This window comes from Kogia breviceps, chromosome 17, assembly GCF_026419965.1.
Source record: "Kogia breviceps isolate mKogBre1 chromosome 17, mKogBre1 haplotype 1, whole genome shotgun sequence".
NCBI lineage: Eukaryota > Metazoa > Chordata > Mammalia > Artiodactyla > Physeteridae > Kogia > Kogia breviceps.
The window spans coordinates 48,045,465-48,059,009 of NC_081326.1; the positions used below are offsets into that span (position 1 = coordinate 48,045,465).

General features: G+C 36.1%; 1 protein-coding gene across 3 annotated transcripts in view; it reads left to right on the forward strand.

Annotated features, from left to right (window-relative positions):
* Positions 1-13,545, forward strand: part of ZFPM2 (zinc finger protein, FOG family member 2) — a 476,915-nt gene that overhangs the window by 109,347 nt on the left and 354,023 nt on the right. The window contains exon 2 of one of the 3 annotated variants that reach the window (XM_067017288.1): positions 634-837. The exons of the other annotated variants lie outside the window; for them this stretch is intronic. The gene's annotated coding sequence lies outside the window, so the exon portion shown is untranslated. The remainder of the gene's footprint in view (positions 1-633; positions 838-13,545) is intronic. 3 annotated transcript variants of the gene reach the window in all.

A 13,545-nucleotide genomic window follows, 5' to 3' on the forward strand; every position in this document is an offset into this window, starting at 1 on the left:
TAGATATTGTCAAATAAGAAAATACACACTGTTTCTCTCTTCTAGATATTCTTTTTACATACTAACATTATAACAGAAGAAGAACCTGAGACGCTATATCTCTGCCTATTTCCAACCTTGACTTGGAGCCAAGTGGCCTTGCCAGTAACTGTGTCCTCACTGGGCATGTATACTCATTTTTAACTTGCTTTTTTCAAAAATGAGTTTAAGGTTTCTTATGATTCTTTTCAATTTCTTTATTTGATTGTTTTGCCTCGGCAAGTGAGATGGGTCTTCTGTACCTCCCACACCAATGTATAATTTCACAAGTGTTTGGATCACTTCCTTGGTTTAGAATAGCTACTTTTATTGATTTTACCATGGTTGTTTCCCAGAGGGCATGACTGTATGTCTGTATGTCTGTTTGTGTTTCTGAATGCACCGTTTTTACTTTTTAGGCAGACAGAGCAGTTATATGGAGTGATTTTTTACCTGTTTGTGTGAATCTGATGATGTGAATTGGCAGTCTGAAACTAAGAATGCTGATATAGCTTCCCCCAAAACTGCTAATATGCATGCTTCAGTCACCAAATATACATTTGATACATATTATTAAAACCTCAGTATAACTTTCTCTTGATTCTGGTGTGTTAGAAACAAAAGAATCCAGCCAGTTCCCATCCGTGTGGTCAGTAGAACTCCATGCCCTAAGACTGTGGAAATGGAATGGCAGCACCAGCAGTTGGATACATTGAAGTTCAGAAAAACTTTGACCATTAACTCCTGAAGACCTCAAGATGGCTTTGTAACATGGTCCTTGTCCCCCACATCAGAGACTTTTGGTTGAAAACAAGAATGGTATGGACCAAATAGGCCTTCTTAGTTAGTAGTCACTCAGAGTTCAGGCCAAATTAATATTTTCTCTTGTTGTTTTGGATGTTAGAACCATTTCTTGATGCTACACACCCACAGCAATACATATTAGAGCTGGATGGAGAGGAAGAGTTTTTAAATCTGTTTGAAGACATCCTATTTTCCATCTTTATCAGGAAATATATCCTTTCGTGCATTGTATAGTACCTACCTTATGTTGTGGGATTACAATAAAGGAAGGAACCAGTAGCTAGAAAGTATCATTTATTCTTCTTTCCCTTGTCCTTAAAAGAGTGAGTGTATGGATTCAGACATTTTTGTCAACTTATTAATCCAGGGAGGCAGTAATAATAGTTATTATTAGGTGTATTTTACATTTTGGGATCATCATTGGTGATGGCCTGTATTTAAGAAAATAGAACTCCAAGTTTTAAGGTAGTAGTTTCTTGGAAGAAAATAGACTTATGGCAGATGCTTATTACAGGATTGCATAATTATGGTCCCAGAATAATAACCTCCATCTATATCAAATAGAGTCTTAACTCATGAAAAATAATGACAGGCCTTGAGAAACAACAAAAAAAGAACTGAACTACAATTATTAAGAACATTGTTTAGTGGATATTTTTAACTTTGATAAATAATTGGAAAGTTGAAAAATATATCAAAATAATATTTAATATATGATATAGATAATATATTAAATAATATATAATTAGTTAATATATTATATATTGTACAAATAATTCTCTAATGTTTAGTTTGAAACTAGAGAGTAATGATAGGTGGAAATAAGAATTCTAATTTTCACATAATATTTTTTAGGATAAATACTACTATTACTATTTCAAACCACTGTTGCCTTATTTAATAGGAAAAGAATTTCATTATTTTACTCTCATAGAATGTGAGACCAGAGAATTCCCACTGAAGTAGTAGGAACTGGTGTGAAAGAGAGACAACTCTTTGAAATGAATTGCAGCCCCTTGAGGTCATACAGGGATTCCAGGGATTCCTCATTTTTCATTTAAGTTGATTAACTGTAATAAGAAGAGAAAATGTCCTCTCTGGAAAGTTAGAATCTAATCTTTCTGCAGAAATTTACATATTAGTCTCAGTGACACATAATTATGTTTTCTTGCCAGTTGCAGGGAAAAAGATAGATTAGGCATTAAACGCGTATAAGTATTTAAATGGTTAATGATGCCAGTGTCATGATTGAAAAAGCATGTAAAAATTGTTCTTCTGAAAAAATATTTTTAAGTTGGGATCACTGATGAAACATAGGTTTTGCACATATTCTGAATCATTTATGACAACTTAAAAATTGTAAGTATATGTAAGAAAATGAATTGGATTACTTGGGAAGTTTCTTTGTCTAAAGATCTAGCCATGATCAAAATCCAGCAATGACACAGTTGTTTTACTGGGTTCCAGGGATAACATTTTTGAACATCAAATGCTTTTTTCTTATCAAACAAAGGTTAGGAATTTAAAAACTCAGATCACAAAAACATGGTTAGAGGATCTTGTTTTCCAAACAAGGTATTTTGACACATTGTCAGAGAAGAGTACTGAGATACACATATAGTTACAATATATCTTCATTTATACTTTAGCAACTGTATTTTGTGTAAAAGCAATCTATGGCTATTGTAACTTTCCTTTTTAGAAGAGAAGAAAAATCTCTACTCTGTAGAGACAGAGCTTATCATAGGTAAAAGGTACTTCTTCCTTTTGAAACTGAGCCTTCTACATTATACAGGATGTTTTCAGTGTTTAGAATGACTCTTATTATTGTGGTATTTTTCTCAGTTCCACATGGATATTATCTATTCTCTTGTTGTCAAATGGGAAGGCTTTTTTTTTAACACGTCTCAAAGTGTCTGTTAATATTAGTAAAGTTTCTAGTTATATTATAAAATGTGATTAAATGCAACCCAAATCACTCTCATAATGTAATATTCCACGGAAATGTCAAAAAATGTTAGTCAGAATTCTGTCATCTTTAAATGTGGAGAATTCTTAATCATACAAATCTAAAGCATAAATAATCACAATTAAAAATGGGAAAGATCACTTTAATAAAACCTTGTTATAGTCTCAGGCCTAAAATATGAATCTGACAATTCTGTTGCAGATTCCTGTTTCACTTTTTACTTTGGGTTAGTTGCATATGTCATGTTTTTTATTTTTCATCTTTGAAATGAATGAAATGAATGATACTTATAAAAAGATGATATTTCAAAGTTGCTTTGATACTTTTAGATTTTAAGAATTTTAGCAAAGTGTAAAGCAATACTTTCAATTTGCACCATCCCTTTGGTGCAGTAAGTTTAGATCATTTGGCATCTTGCCTTACCGTATCTCAGAGAGGAAGGAAACAAGCAAGAATTATTTCCTTGAATTTGCAGATGACGAAGACATCAAGGCTGGGTCCATGAATGCTGCACATTTCCTGTGGTACTGGATTATTTGCTTCAGTGACTTTTGTCTGCCTTTATTCTGGTTTATAGAGTAAACATGGAAGTACATCAATATTGGTTTAGAGCTAAGCAAACTAATGTAAACTGAAATATAGGTGGTCTGGAAAGCAACCTGGGGAGCTTTTAGTTATGTCACTACTGGCAGGTGGGAACTCTTATACATTAGCAATTCTTGGATAAACTCAAAGACAGTAAGTTTTATAGTGGGGCTAATATTGGAGCAGCTCTAAAACGGGTTTACTATTATTAATTATTTGGAACACTGTTTCCTCACAGCAATATTCAAGTTTGTTAATGACTAAAGTAAATTAACATGTCTTGGGATACATTCCAGGAGGATGTCACAGGATATGTGAACAGGAAGAAAATTGTCAGGCCAGTATCACTAGGCTATTAGAATGTAATGCTATCAACAAGCAAACAAACAAACAAAAACCTCCGAAGAAACTATATGTCAGTGAAGTTTGAGTTATCAGTAATGATTTTCTGGAAAAGTCACCAAGGATCCTTACAAACTGGTCTCTGATGACATCATCTCGAAACAAAGTCTGAAAGGGAAATGATGTCATCAAAATTGATTTTGGAAGAAAAACAAACCTTACTTCTAGTCCTACTATCTAGATATGGAGAATTGTCAGAGAAATCACTGGGTGCAGTGCTTTACCTAGAGAGATGAATTAATGTTAGAGCTCTTCAATCTGGAAAGATTAGGGTTGGAAAAGAGAGGCATAATGGAAAGCCATAAAATAAGGAAACATATAGTGTAACAATGGGCGTTCTCACCACATTCAAAAAGATTTGACCCTGGTAATATGCAGAAAGTAAAAGTCATATTTCTCTTTTTTTTTTTTTTTTTTTTTTTTTTTTTTTTTTTTTTTTTTTTTTTGCGGTATGCGGGCCTCTCACTGTTGTGGCCTCTCCCGTTGCGGAGCACAGGCTCCGGACGCGCAGGCCTAGCGGCCATGGCTCACGGGCTTAGTTGCTCCGCGGCATGTGGGATCTTCCCGGACCAGGGCACGAACCCGTGTCTCCTGCATCGGCAGGCGGACTCTCAACCACTGCGCCACCAGGGAAGCCCCATATTTCTCTTTTAAGACAGCTTTAAAGTAGAAAAATGCAAAGCATCTTAAAGAAATTAGAAAAGAGCCTGAGTTACTCAGACTTGGATTTAGCTCTAGGCCCAGAAGTAATTAATACCAAACCAAAAGCAAACATAAACAGATATTTAATTAGGTTGGCAGAAGCTTCCAGTTCTGTTCAATAGACTGAATTCAGTACAGCTCAACTCATATATTAGGCATCTGCTATGTGTCAGACCCTCTTCCTGGTGCTGGGGATACAGCAGTAGACAAAAGTCCACCGCTACTCTTGAGGTGAGAGAGAGATAATAAACGATCAAACTCGCATTGTATAATATGACGGGTGATGTTGAACATTATGAAGAAAAACAACACAGTCAGGGTGATAGAACGCCATTGTGTGCGTGTGCGCTGCATGCTGTCAGTAATTTATAAGGCGTGATGATAGGGTAAGGTGAACTTTGAGTGGAAACCTGAGGGAAGGGAGTGAGCTTCCGGTATTCCAGAGTCAAATTGGCTGTACCTATAAGGCTAATGTTGCAGGAAGCCAGAAGAGGACAGCAGAGAGCTGGGGGAAGTAAGAGAGGTGCGGCCATACCTGTGGAACTTCTAGCTCTAGGAATCTGTTGGATTCTTACCACTTTGGAAGGCCTGGGTGAGCCACAGAGGAGAGTTGAGGTATAACTGGGAGAAAAGGCATGGTCATGACACAGTTTGTATATACGTAGAGAAGAAAGGTCTGCAGAAAGTAAAAGTTAAAGCAGGAAATGGAAGCAAGCGAACTGGGGAAGCTGTCAGGAGATACAGATAACTTCAATCAGAATCATCCCTTTAGCCAAAGGCTTGATGAGACTCCATCTGTAGCTCATTAATGTAGTTTACGGAAGAAGAGTTTGGGGGTGTTGGAGGCTGATATGAGTCACTTTGCTCCCTCCCACAACACCAGAGCGAGGTATATGTTCTCTATAAATTTTCACATCCTTGAATCAGAAAGACAGAACAGGAGGCATGAGAATCAGAATCACTTCATCATTGTGCTTAACTATTCCTGCCAATAAGTTGCCAGACTCATTGGAATGTTCCTCTCCCCCACTTCCTTCCTTTCTCTCTATCATTTGTGTCATTCTGTAGCTTTGATTAAAAATTAAGAAATAACTGAGGAAAAGCCATATTTCTCATTGGACTGTAATAAATTAAAGCCTGGATCACTGGCATTTGTCACCATTCCATGTTAAGTAAAGCAACAAAAGTACTATCTAGATTCTTAATACTAGAAGAAGAAGAAGAAAAAGCACAGCTTCATGAAGATTTGCTTGTGGGAGTAGTAACTGCTTATTTTTCACTTGATCCAGTGTCAAACGTTCATGCTATTTTGTTTCCTATTTTCTTCTTTTCATTTTATTATTATTTTTTTAGTTCAGAAAGTCTATTTAAAAATATTTCATAAATGCTTTTCAGTCACTTTGGTTTCTTTCCGCCTCATTTATGCCTTTAATGACACGTTTTTGCTTGCTCTGATGCCTGGGCACCTGGAATCAGAATCTGCAAAAGGCAGCTCTACCATACTCACTTTGAGTTCAATAAGGAAGGAGATCTGTACCAGCGACTTTGTTCCTTTTTCTTAAGGGGATTAAGAAGCTGAGCTTTTTAAATTCTTGCATATAACACTGACATTTCCAGGGTGTGTTTGGACCAGGGAGTTCAAAGAGAAGGAATGAAAAAGAAAAGCCAATATGACTTTGTTTTTTACCTTGCTGGAGGAGCTGTTTGTGCAAATCGCCTATAAGCTTATTGACCTGAACCTTTGACTCCTTGTTTTCTCTGGATTTGGCTGGAGTGGAGACACTGATGGAGCCCTGATAGAGCTGACTGAACAGCCCCCAGCTTTGCTTGGCACAGACGTCCCTTCCCTTCTCTGCCACCTCCCCCTCCTTCCACATGACATTATTGTGCCTTGGCAAACCCTCTGTTTTCCTGGATCCAGTATGTCTTTTTTTTAAATTTATTTAAAAATCATTAAATTTTTCTTGCATAACTCATCCAACAATGCAAAATGGAAGTAATTCTTTTTAGAACATAGAAATAGAGGCTATAGTGGTGTCCTACTTTTATTTTTATCTCATAAGATTGGAAAAAGGAAGAAAACATTATGACATTGTGGTATCACTCTTCTGGCCATCTTAAAATCCCCAGAACAGTTATGTTTGGATCAGTTTGATTTTTTTCTTAAGCCACAATTATTGAAAAAATGAAGGAGCATTTGAAGGCAATTTATGCTTACAGGGGAGTCAGCATTTTTCTCCTTTTTTTTTCTTTTGAACCAGAGGGTGTTCAAATTTTGTCCATGACTTAGTATTTTATTTGTAAGAGATCAAGCTTTATCTGTTTACCTTATCTTTCATCCCAGATATATCATTATAAAAATTTCAACAAAATTAACATGAGTGATTTTATGCAGTGTTGAAATGAGTCATGATGATATCATTTATATGAATCATGTATGATAATATATACTGTTTTTTACATATAATGAACTAAATTCATTGTTTTCTCTGTGAGCTGACCATTAACAAACCTCCATTTTGCAATCCGCTAAAGGCATGTTTTAGATATAGTAAAACTTGATAAAATATATAATTACATAATTATAATTTATGAAACAATTTCATATTGTAATACAGTGTATTTCATTCTGCTTCTACCTGACTATGTAAAATGTTAAGAGAGATTTCCCTGTTTTAGTTATATCTTTATTTTATCAGCATTATTATTGTTTATAATAAAAATTGAAAATTAATGTAAAACAATATTTTACCATTTAGAGAAGTTGTCTTTTCTGTTTTGTGGTTATGGTTTCTGCAAGTGAGAGAACATTTTTTGACCTATAAAATTTAGTGTAAGTTTGTTGTTTTTCCTACAATGTTGAAATTCAGGAGAAAAGTACGAATTTCTTTAATCTCCTGTTATTTTATATATGTAAAGCTAAGCATCTGTATATTAGAAGACATCTGAATTCTTGATTGACTTTTTCACTTTTAATCTAGTTATTTAATTAATCATTGATTTTAGCTGAATACCATAAAGGGAAACTATATATTTTTAAACCCTTTTATTGCTACATTTTCTCAGTGGTATTTTGGGTAGAATGAAGAGCCCATGTTTCTTGAAGGAAGTAGTTTGGGTCAAGTAGTAATTATATAAATAATTATTCTAAATTAAAAATACAGTTTTCAGTTTTATGTTGCTCAAATTTAAAAAATATATAAAACAATTCATGCAGATGTACACTACTTTGCCAATCATTTACATCTACTAACTATTAATTTATTTTTCTATTTAAAGGAAATTACAAGTGTGAATAGCACTAGGGAAGCCTGAGAAATGAATTTATTTTAATAATATGGAATTAATGTGGTTGACAACTTTGAATCCTACTGTTGGTCCCATAATAATTTGAGATAAAATGTTATTTTAGAGAAACTGATCTCTTGGATGTAGCCATGCCTTTTCTGCTTTTTATTTTTAAACATCATAAATGATTTAAAAATATTTTCTTGGTGCAGCACTAGCATTTTTTAGGTTTAAATCAAATAAGATTTTCAAAGCTTTTAATCTTCTAATATAAAATTCATAGTTTCTTGTTAGTATGTAAAATTTCTCACAATGTTTTGGTTATCATTTGAGAAGCAACAGGCAGTATTAAAGCATTTGCCCTTCCATGACCTGATGGGACAGTCTTTACCTCTGGTAGTGCTAAACATAGAACGTGTAAAGGGAAATGTGGAAAACTGCGGTAAGATGAATTTAATTTTAGTAATGTAGTCAATCAGTTTTTTGTTGTTCTTAAAAGGTCAAGTAAAAATAACTGAATGTGTTACACCAATGAAGCAAATACTAATAACGAATGCAGATTGCTGTTTCAGCTTCTTTTAGTAGTTCAGTGAGATTCCAGAGATTGGCACTGAGACTACATACCAATTATAACAATTATAATAATGGTAATAACAACTTCTGCTTGGTGACTGCTTCCCAAAGTCAGACATCTTGCTGTACATGTATCATCTCTAATCAACTTACTGTCCTGCAGGGTGGATGTTGTTTTCACCTGCGACTTCCAAAGGTTCAGTAACTTGGCCAAAGTCACAAAATTACTAAAGATTAATACCAAATTCAAACCTAGGTTACTGTACTTATGAAGAATGAGAGCTAATTTCATTTTCTGATGTCCATCATTATGGGATCCTTGTAGAAGGAGATGGACACATTGGAAGAAGCCTGGCTGTATGAAGTATAAAACTCACTTTTTCAAGGTATCTTTAACACTTAATACACATGACGTGTCAGTCAAGATAAGGGCATACATAACAGCAAGCTATTTTAAAGGATAAAGTAAATAAATTAGGGGTGTACTTAAAAGATTTCTCTTCTTTTGGTCCTCCTTTAAAGACTCTGTCAATATAAACCAGTGTGCAGTAAGTAGAGTTGGCATTTTGATATAATGAGAGGGCTATATTGAAAGCTCTTTAGACTCATTATACTAACTGGAAGATTATGTTACCCTGATTTGGTGGCATGAAATAAGCCGCAATTTCTCATTGCTTGTTTTCTTGCGAAGTTGTTTTCAGGTAATTCAAGACTGGGGACAACCCAAAATGTGTGCACTTGGGCAGAAGCCAGTAACAAATGGCAAGATGTTTACAAATCCATCAAAACTGTTTGGATAGGAATTTCAGCCCTGTAGAAATGTTTGCAAAGTGAACTCTTTCACACAGCTTGACCTTAACACAAAATAAGGCCAAATAAAAAGCGGAGAGAGGAAGGAAGGAAGAGGAGAAGAGAGCATTGTTTGCAGCGAAAGCTCTGGGCACTGTGAAAACTTTTCACTTTTCTGAAGGAAATGCAGCGCAGCAGATGGTACGGGTGGACGTGAGATAAACAAGGAACTGGAAAAGTAAGCAATACATTCTAACAGGTTCTGTATCAAAGATCTGGAGAAGTAGAAAAGATTAGACAAGGAACTGCTCTGAAACTTGACAGTAGCTGAATCTTTACCAAGTCTTACCCACATAGCAGAGACGGAAAGTGGAATTGCACAGACAGTAGGCTGTGATTATATTTTTCTGACAGTGAGAAGGGAAGGTCTTTTTAAGGATTATTTTTAAAGATAGAGATTTATCAAGGTGGAAAATCTATGGGACAGATGTATAAAAGACTTTGTTCCCCCCTACCTATTTAACAATGGAATTTGATGTAGCTTCTGTTCTTGCTGTAGAATTAGCACAAAACACCGTATTTGGGGTCTTAGATAATCGTTTCCTTTTTTCAATGCAAATTATGGTCCAGACTAGTTAACTAACACTGAAAACCTGTTACCTGTTTCTAGTTGTATAAGAATTGGTATGTATGAGTACCTATAAATGACCACGCATGTACAGAGGCAGAAAGGGGAATATATAAAGAATGTTCTTATTTCTTAAAGATACAGTCATCTAGTAAAGGAAGGAAAACATATGTACAAGTGAGGCAAGGGAATATGTATATGTGTGTGTATATATATATGGAGTGGAGGAAATGTTAAGTTTGGGCTGATTAAAGAAGCAGTGTAGGGCTTCCCTGGTGGCTCAGTGGTTGAGAGTCCGCCTGCCGATGCGGGAGACGCGGGTTAGTGCCCCGGTCCGGGAGGATCCCACATGCCGCGGAGCGGCCGGGCCCGTGAGCCATGGCCGCTGAGCCTGCGCGTCCGGAGCCTGTGCTCTGCAACGGGAGAGGCCACAGCAGTGAGAGGCCCGCGTACTGAAAAAAAAAAAAAAAAAAAAAAAAAAAAAAGAAGCAGTGTATTCATTCTCAAGCTTCCTTATGGTAATGTGCATCGTTCCAGTATGGAAACTATTCACCAGCATGTGTCTGCCTCATTTAAGCCTGTGTCCTGTGCTCCTACATCCTGTCCTAGTGACTGACTACTAAAAGGGAATACCACAATACAGTAACTCAACAAGAAGCAATTCTATAATAATGTGGAGTGACACTGATAATAAGAAAGAACAGGGAAAGTAGCTAATATCCTAAGGAAAACCCAATTTAGAAAAGAATGATGTTTTCTCCATAATGCTGGCAGTTTATCTTGGGGAACTTTTAAAGTGGCACTAAAACAATCAAATAATTAGTAAATGGAATGAATTTTGAAAGTTTTTGTAAAATGCGTACCTCTTCTTCACACTTATCATTGCCAAAAATATTAAATCTACTCTTTCACCTTTTCAATTTATCAGTTGTTTAGTTAGTTTGATATAGTGTAGTGTAGCTTCGGAACTCCTCATTTGCACAGACTCCTTCCAAGGCCCTGCACCTAATTTTGTAATTATAACTTTACACTCTTCTCTTAAGAAGAGACCTCTCAAACTGAATAAATTTCAGGCCCCACAAGGCCTGAATCGACCTCTGTTATTACCTTCATTAAATATGGATGATCTCATAGGAGACAGCAATGATCAAGAATGTTGTTTGGTTTCAACTTCCTAATTTTTGGAAAACCTTGAATAAGATTTCTAAATGTTTTGGCACTTATAGTAGATATCTGAATTTCAAATCTGTTATCATTCTAGGATAAGTTGCCCTGAGCCTAAAGAGAGTATAAATACTCATGAAAGCACTGTGTTAAAAATTCAAGCAGAGAGGGGAAAACATTCTCCCACACATCTGAAAATCTAGGTGGTGCCGCGGATGCTATCTCTGTTTTTCTTGTGTTATCAGCAGCCAAGGACCTCTTGCTGGCCCTGAGGGAGGAGGTGCTATGGGAAGACCCCGTGGTAAGAAGAGTTGGAATGGGTCTCGTGATAACATTCTGGGACTATCCCTGGTGGTGGAAGCTGGGTATGGACCTGAGTTTGGACAGGGCTGACATAACCTACCATACTTCTTTTTTTCCCCCCACAGATATGAAAATCTTCATTAGGATTAGATTCAGCTATAAGAATAGGTTCCTGGAAGCTGCCCCAGGACTCTCCCATTTACAATCCATTGTCCAGAACTTAGTCTTAAGGAGTGGTCCACCTCAAGAAAAGGGAGGCTGGGAAACGGGGTCTTTATTATTAGGTGGCCACAGGCCCACTTCTAAGTTCTGTTACTATGGAGGGTTTTCAGTTTTGCAAAGGGCATTTTTTTTATTCATCTTTGCTTGATTATTGGGGTAATGAATGACTGAAAGCATTGTGACAGTCAGTCCATGCCACATGCGTGTTTTTGCGATCCAATAAATATTTATTGAACACCTACTATATCAGACATTATGGGACATGCTGTGATTACCATGTGAGTAAATGCAGTGAAGGTCCTGGCTATTTTGGAATTTACCTTATAGTGAGGAGGCAGACATTAATAAAATAATCGCACAAGTGGTACAGGGCCATTTGAAAGAGAGAGGAAGGTCAAAGCGTTCTTAAGAATGTGACACTTGAGTTGGTATCTAATGCTGAATTAATTAGGTAAAAAGAAATAGTAGGGTTCCAGACAGAGGGAATAGCAAGTGGTTAGCAAGAGACTAGTGAGCATGCAGATTGTGGTGGGACTGTGGTAGGAGTTGACCCAGGAGAGAGATGAATGAGCCAGAGAGATCAGGAAGGACAACGATCATAGGGTGAAGGACAGGAAATAATGAGAGGAAGCATAAGAGAGGAAGATAAATACTTTGAAAGCTGAAGCATTACAGGCAAATCTGAGCTTCCCATAAACCAGAGTAGAGAGAGAAAATGAAAGAGTAAGATATATGTAATTCCAATGGTCAAGCAGTAGAAAAAACAGGGTTTATCAGAAGAAATAAATGTTATCCCCTATTTGTGAGCTCTGAGAGTCATTTATCATCATTAGGGTATTTGAACTCGTGTTAGAAAAAGGGCATTCAGATATAGACCAAAGTCTTTGTTAGCTGCTGTCCCACAATATGCATTCTCCATTGGCCTTGGCTTTTTGGATGTGTGGCTTGAATAAAGTCTATTTGTAATAAGTAAATTATATTGTGGTGATGGAGCGCTATGGTCATGAGTGATTGCTTCTGACTCATATTCTTAAGTGGATTATGAGAAAGGAGAAGGTCTCTGGAATGAATTGTTAAACAGGAAAGAATAAACAATTAGGTTATATGAAAAGCAATATTCAAAGGTCATAACTTTCTCAAACTGGTTTGATCTTTCTGTGTAGATGAGGTTGGCTTGTTGGGGAGACAATTTCAGAGATTGTAAGGAATGGCTTTACTTTTTGTTACCGTTGATGATGATGATGGTGATAATGATGGTGGTGGTGGTGGTGGTGGTGGTGGTGATTTCCTAAAGGGAATGCTGGGTTTGAAGCTTGAAGACTGAGTCCAGAAAACGGAAGGCTAGTGGTTTCCTGATGGCAGAACAACAGATCTGTGAATAAGTCAGTTACAGTTCAGAGTATTACCACTTACAGACCATCAGGCATTACTTTGTCTCCTCTTTGGAACAAGATGTGCTTTAATTTTGTAGAATTCTCCTCTGAGTGGAATATAGTAGTTGCAATGAATTTTCTTTTTAGTTGCACTGAGGTTTTCTTGTTTGTTTGTTTTGGTTCAGGGAGGGGGAGCTGGAGAAGAAAAAATAAAAGTTATTTAAATACAAACTTTGAAATATGTATTTTAGAAACATTTTTCTAATATATTTGACTCTTTCAAGTGCTCATTGTAAGAAATAATGAGGAGTGAAAATTCTTGAATGATAGATACACTGCTGAGAATCTGCCTTATTTTATCTCATGTGGAAATTTCCCTTATGTTCCAAATCTCAAACGAACTTAAACTTTGAGAAAAATACTTTTCACATAGAGGCTGATACTGACATCAGGAATAAATATTCAGGACTGTAGAAAGAATTTATAAATCACTGTTCCTCCTAAGTTGTCAATACTTTCAATGTGAGTTTTATCTGATACAGTTACCATAAACATTAGTAGTTTCAATAACTTTCCCTTATTAACTATGAAAACTATGAACTATGAGGTATGATAAAGGCTATTATGTAAGTTACAAGGAAATCACATGCATTTAAAGAAATGTTTGTGTACTGACTATGAACTATCCAGAACACGGCAAAATCCTACATTTTCTTATACATTTA